We start from the raw sequence: 6,861 nt of genomic DNA, 5'->3' as shown, positions 1-6,861 counted from the left end.
TATGAAGGTTGTGATTGATCAATAAAGGATTCGTCACTCTTAGACAGTAGGAGATTATGATCTGCGTTTCATTCAATTAAGTCAATAATGAAATCATTGGCCAAAGTGTACTCATAAGTCGAAAAGGAGTTTTCGACTTATATTGACTTAATAGTGGAGTGAAAGATATGATCGATGATCAAGATTGACACAATTCCATATCTCGTAATTGATCGGATCATATTGACGAAGGGATTATAGTTTCACGGTAAACAAACGAATTTGGTTTTATTATACCACGTGACATTTCCCTTCACATGTATTGCCCTGACACATTGCTAGATGTCAATCAGGGACGACGAGTGTGAATTGACGATAAATTAAAAGGGTGTTTTAATTTATCAATTTTGATTAGATCAAAATAATAGTTCACGTCGTTAGGCATCGTGGTCGGGAACCTAATGGGTCGCACACAAAAGAGAATTGGAAGATTGCAAATTATCAATTGGTTAATTTAACAATCGTTGGATAAATTAATTAATTGGATTTGTTATTTATATTCCCGAATTAATTAATTGGATTAATTAATTCACAGACTGGGTTTAATTAATTGGATTAATTAAATATTGGACCGGGCCGAATCCGTTTGGGTTTATATAAATACATAGTTAGGGTTTGAGGTCCATATGATTTTCATTATTTTTGCTGGCACAAGAGAAAACCCTAGAAGCTGCAATCTTATTCTCTGTGTGGATCACCGTTGGAGGCTGGACAATTGGACAGCTGTGGTGGCGAATCAAGGTTGATGGAATGAAAAGAAAAGCAAAAAGATTGCAGATCTGAAAAAGGTACAATCTTATCACAATTTCTATCTAAACACAAAGCGATTCTTGAAGGGAATCGAAAATTATTTTAAATTCCGCTCTGCATGTATAAATAGATTTCCAACATTTACTGCAGTTATTTGCTGATCTTGGACCGGACAAACTGGAAAACAAACATGCTGACTACGCTCCTAATTCCTTATATTTTCTTTAGTTCTCCTTCCGTATTCTTCAACATTTTAAGGTGACAGCCTCTCTTCGACTAATCTTTTCTTGAGCAAAATCATCTGTCTGATTTAGCACTTAGCATTGTGGTATAGAGGAGAAGTTGGAAAATGGATTGCTATCATTGTAGTTGTATTAAGGCTTTTCTTCCCCCAACATTTCCCTGGTAAAATTCATCCTACTGTCTTTGCATTGTTAAAAAAGCGCATAATAAATCATAAACAATGTTCAAAATTCATAACAGAACAAATTTAAGTGTGCCAAAAAAAAGAATAATAATAAAATAAAATAAGAAATCAATGTATAAAGTAATAAAAAAGAAACTATTACTTTTTAGTTTGTGGGACAAAGGACTATTCAAAAGTTGGTCATCAGACCTTTTCATATTTTGTGGGCCGACACCTCAATTAAGCCCCCATTTGACCCTTATTTTGTCGAATGAAAATGTGTGGAATAGAGTTTTTTTTTTTTTTAAATGAGTGATTAAAAAAGAAGAATTTTTTTTTATTTACATGTAATATTATTTTATAAAAGATTGTGTGGTTAAAAATAGAAGAGAGACAAATGAAATATAATGAAATAAAAATTAATAGGGACCAAACAGGGGCTAAAGCAAGAGGATGTTCAATGGTGATTAAAATTAAATTTTTTGGTAAATTGTGATACGAGTTTTTGAAATGTGTAGTTAAAAAATTATGGGACCCATAAAAGATGTAATTAATATTAATTGACTTTAATTTAAATTAAAATTAAATTTTAATCCAAACTAAATAGGCTCTAAATAAATCTGGAAATTCAAGGAGTACCTCACAAGCCTTGAGGTAGTGCTATGAGGCATGTGCCTCATTTAATTGAGGCACGCACCTCAAAAACTGCCTCACAGTCAATGCCTTGTGGGTTTCTTGTTCCCCTCATTTTGAGGCAGGCCTTAAAAGGTATTTTTTTAAATCATGTGAGGTTAAAAATTCACAACATTTACCCTTGTTTGAGTGCTATTTTTGAGGAAAATGTATCTTGAAATAATAATTTTTTTGAAGAATATGTAGTTAAAAAGATAAGAAAAAATTGTGTTTCCACATAAAATTATTTTATGATAAAATGTGGTTGAAAATAAGTTTTTTCAAAATGAAATTTTGGAAAAATGGAGACCAAATAAAGACTTAGTATTAGTGTCCATTATAGCTTTATTTTTACATCTCTTGTCACTACTTTGTGTTCAACGGTTAAACATTAATGAAAATGCACCTCTGAATTCCCTATAGGTGTTTGTGCGACCGCATGATTATTGCTATTTTTTTTGCTGGACAACGTTTAGTATTTTTGGCCATAACTTTTCCTCCCGATGTTCGATTGAAGTGATTCAAGTTGCGTTGAAAAGTAACTCAAAGGGCTAAAACTTTTTTTCAAATGTCATCTTCCAATTCAATCGTTTGACATTTCAAAAATGAATCCCAATATGAGACTGAAAACTGTGCGTAACTTTTTTTTTATTAGGAATTGATGTGTGATCAAATTTTGACGATATTTCATCCCTTTGACCTCCTTTCTCATCACTTGACCTCTAACACTTTCGAATCTTCATCACAAGGTTAGACACAAGTTTGGAGTATTTGCACTTTAGTCCTCGAACTTTCATTTCCTTCCACTTTGGTCTTTTTTCGCTCTTTTCTTCTATCTTCCATCTTTTCTACCAAAAAGCAACATAAATCAAAATATAAGTATAATGTGTGCATTTTGATATCAAATAATCACATGAATGCAATAATTAAGAGGAAAAATATTATATTTTACACTTTTCTCACTTTTCACAAAATTTATCATTAGAAAATCTCTACCAAATATGGGCTAAAATTCGCTTATAAAACATTGCTCTCTTGGTTCTAGTTTGGTTAAATGCACTATTTAAACATTTCATTATCAATAATTAGTGACAAATGATAATTAAAAACAATTAAGTAGTTAATTATTAGTACGGATAATTACTGCACCTAAAACTAAGACAATTCTGTTATATGTACAAATAGGTTAATTGAGACCAAGAACTATCTTGTTCATAGTTCTAAGAACCAGAGAACTAGGTAAATTTTAGTTGAAATTGAATTGAACCAGCAATTTTGTTTGGATCTAGTTCGTTTTGTGTGATTTTGAAGAAAAAATGCCCACCTCTAGATGTAAAAACAGCCCTCACACCCCGCAATTTTTTTGGTTGATCGAGTTTAGGAATGGACATTTTAACTGGAATCAAACTTTCAAAGCCAAAATCGAGATTCCAGTTTCGGGTTTCAAAAAATAATTTAAGAATCGAAATTGAGAACCAAAAATCAACTAGTCTTGGTTGATTCTTGGTTTTTGAATTGAAACCATAAGTACTCGACTCTAAAATTGAATTAACCATTTTTATAAATTTTTATTTTTTAAAATTTAGTCAGCCTAAACCTACGACCGCATTTCAAAAAAATAATTTTCGAACCAAAATTGAGAACCAAAAATTGATCGAGTCCAGGTTGGTTCTTATTCTTCACTCGAAACTGTGGATAATCTACTCTGAAATCGAATATCATTTTTTTAAAATTTTTATTTTTAAAAAATTTATTCAACCTAAATCAATCACTGCTTTCCAACAAGTACAAGTTTGCAAGGCCCATCTAGTGCTAGGCTCAAGTTGTAAATACCTAATCAATCAAATTCATTCACTGAATAATATCGCCTCTATCCATAGTCATTTCTGACTGCACTTTACATGCTGAGTCCGACCACAACCAGGCTTAATCAAACTTGACCACTGGGCCTTTTTTATTTTTAAAAGTGGTAATTACATGGATTGAGTGTTTTCAAGATATTAACTCATAATTAAGAGTTACTAGTTTTTCTTTCAAAAGTCATATATAATTAAAATTCTAAAAATTAATATATTATTATAAATATTATTTTACATATATCCACCCTCTAGTCAGCGTTGAGGGACCAAGCACGACGCGACGCAGGCGATGCAACCGCACCACCATCAATCTCTCATCTCTCTCTTTCCCTCGATCTCCTGTCCTTCTTTCACCACACCATCATCGAGAAGCACGCTATGTCACTGTGTCTCTCTCTCTCTTCTCGCATCACCGTATAGAAGCCACGTTGCTGTGGCACTAATTTGAGCTCTGCACACAACAGTGCTTTCAAATTGCCTGCTGTGCGGCACTACTCTCAACGACATGGCTATGGTAGTTTATTTGAAATCGTTAGTTCTTGTTAATGATCTAAGTGATATGACCATGGTGGCTGCAGCGATTTGAAAGCATAAGTTCTCGTTACTCAGTTTGGTTTGATTTCATTAATAATTTGTATTGCAAATGGTGGCGATTTTGGTATTGACGATGATAGTGAGTGTTTTTTATGGTGGTGACGGAGTGATGTTGGTGATGATTGTGAGGTGGTGTTGTTGGTAGTTAGGTTTACTTTAGTACTGTGTATTGCAAATGGTAGTGTGGAGGATGCTTGTTGGTTGTGGCGGTGTCATCGTGTCGTGGTATTGGTGGTGGCGACTGACAATAGTGTGACACAAAAAGTGTTTGTGACCAACAAATTGATTGATTGTGACTAATAAATAATATTTGACCTAAAAAATATAATTATGACTTACAATTTATTAAGTAAGTTGTGATCGAGAAATAATTTGAGACAAATTAATTTGATAAGTGATGATCGTCAAATAAGTTGTGATTTGTAAAATTTGTGATTTGTGACCTATAAAACTTTTGACTTTGTGATTGAAAAATAAATTATGACCTATAAACTTTTAATTTGTGTTCTAAATATAATTTGTAACCTACAAAATTTTGATTTGTAATCGAGAATTAATTTGTAACTAATAATGTAACTAATTAATTCGATAATTTGTGACCAAATTATATAAAATTGTGACTTTAATATATTTATTTATAAAATATATTTTTAATGAACTCCTTTGTAAATGAAATTTAATAATATCTGATTTTTAAAGTTTTAAATCTTATTTCTTAATTTTGAAATAGATCATAGTTAAACTTTTATATATGAAAATTTTTCTTTTTTGAAAAAGAAAAATTGCAAAAGCGGTCCCTAACCTTTTCATTTTTGCAGACTTTACTCTAACTTGCATTTTGTGTCAACGAAGGTCCCCAACCTTTATAAAATATGCACTTGAGGTCCATCTGGATGGAATTGTCCAAAACACCGTCAGTAAACCAGAAAAATTAAGGAATCAACATTCAATAAAATCGTCCAAAATACCTTCCAAAAATGTATCAACATCTAATAAAATCATTGTAGTAGTAGATAGTTTAAAGAATTTTCCCGATCAACTTACAGTGTTTTGGTGGGTTTTCGTCCAGATGGACCTCAGGTGTATATTTATAAAAGATTAGGGACCTTCAATAGCATAAAATAAATATTAGGATAAAGTTTATAAAAAATGAAAAAGTTAGGGATCGCTGCTGCAATTTTCACTTTAAAAATGTATGTGGATCCAGTGGTACATGCTGACTCCGGCCAGTCCCAGGCTCGGCCTCGCTCAGGCCTAATAGAGCAATCCAGTTTGAAAATGAAAAGGCCCAATTTGTTTTTGGTGAGCTTATAACCAGTCCAGATTGGAGTGGCTCGTTGCAGAAAACCACCAACCCTAGCTAAAACCCTAAAGCTGCTTCCATCCTCGTTCAGCAATTATAAGTTCCGCTGCCACGCCTCTCAATCTTCACCATTTCGTCATAATCATAATACCTGTGACTTGGATTTCAGGTATTATTCTGTTAATTCTTTCTCTCTCCCTCTCTCTAATCCATTTTCAATTATTACTTCATCGAATTTGTTTTTTAATTTTTTCTGTTTCTCGGTGATGAGCAAATTATGATGACGAGTCTGATTATCCATTCTTTCTAAAATCATGACGATGAGGCATTTGTCTGAGAGGAACACGAAATCAAATTCAACTTTTTATTATGATTTTATTGATTAATAGGAGTCTGGGGGCATAATGATGATGGATACAAATTGTTCTGAATTTTTGTTGATTGATTGAGTTATAATAATCTTCTACTCATTCTGAATGTCCCCTTCAATTACTGAATTTGCAGATTTGGTTTATGAACCTTTCGGATTTCGATCTGTTAGTTGGATAACCCAAGGATCCGTTTCTGAGTTCAAATCAATTATTCGATGCATTTTCTTTTGGATGTCCATAGTTTATAAACATTCGCAATTCTTTCAGAAGATTACATCGGTAGAAGTATAATTGTTGATAATTACTTATTAGATTCTTGTAATTATTTTATTGTTAATTTTATGTTTATTATATTATTGTTCCCATAATTCCGCAAAGAGAAGGAAAATGTGGCAATGATGAGAAAATCAATCTCTCTTTAATACATAATTGAGGGATACCTATGATTGATTTATTTTTTTTCAAGCACTTTTGAGCCACCCACTGTCAAATTCTTTTCTTTCTCTTTATGGTCCTTGGTATTATTTTTGTTACTATTTTTTTACTCTTTTTTGCTATCTTGTGCACATAGAAAAAGTAGATTTAATTATTATAGGAACAATCATAAAATCAATGGAGGTATCATCATCTTCAAAAGCATAAAGAAAATGCTTCTTAGCAGGAAAGCCAGCAACTGGTATGTCTTGTAAAATGAAAAAAATGACTGTAATCGGATGCGGACATGTCACTCTAGTTCGTTTTCGAGCTTCATATATTGTACAAATTAGGAATAAAGCAAAGTAATGCACGGTCCAAAGTCTTCTATTTTTCATATTTAGTCCATGTTTGTCTCCAATTCTCTGAAGAAATAATAGATTTTTTTGACCG

General features: G+C 32.3%; 1 long non-coding RNA gene and 1 pseudogene across 1 annotated transcript; both read left to right on the top strand.

The window, feature by feature from the left end:
* LOC111379806 overlaps positions 1-4,320 on the top strand; it is a 19,611-nt pseudogene extending 15,291 nt beyond the window's left edge.
* Positions 4,321-5,564: 1,244 nt separating this feature from the next.
* LOC111379807 lies at positions 5,565-6,342 on the top strand. The gene is made up of 2 exons (XR_002700091.1): positions 5,565-5,792; positions 6,128-6,342. It is a non-coding gene; the product is annotated as an uncharacterized LOC111379807 (long non-coding RNA).
* The last annotated feature ends 519 nt before the right edge of the window (positions 6,343-6,861 follow it).

Source organism: Olea europaea, unplaced genomic scaffold (assembly GCF_002742605.1).
Source record: "Olea europaea var. sylvestris unplaced genomic scaffold, O_europaea_v1 scaffold2037, whole genome shotgun sequence".
Taxonomy (NCBI): Eukaryota; Viridiplantae; Streptophyta; class Magnoliopsida; order Lamiales; family Oleaceae; genus Olea; species Olea europaea.
Note: the sequence above shows the minus strand (reverse complement) of the source record. Positions and strands in the feature narration are given on the sequence as shown.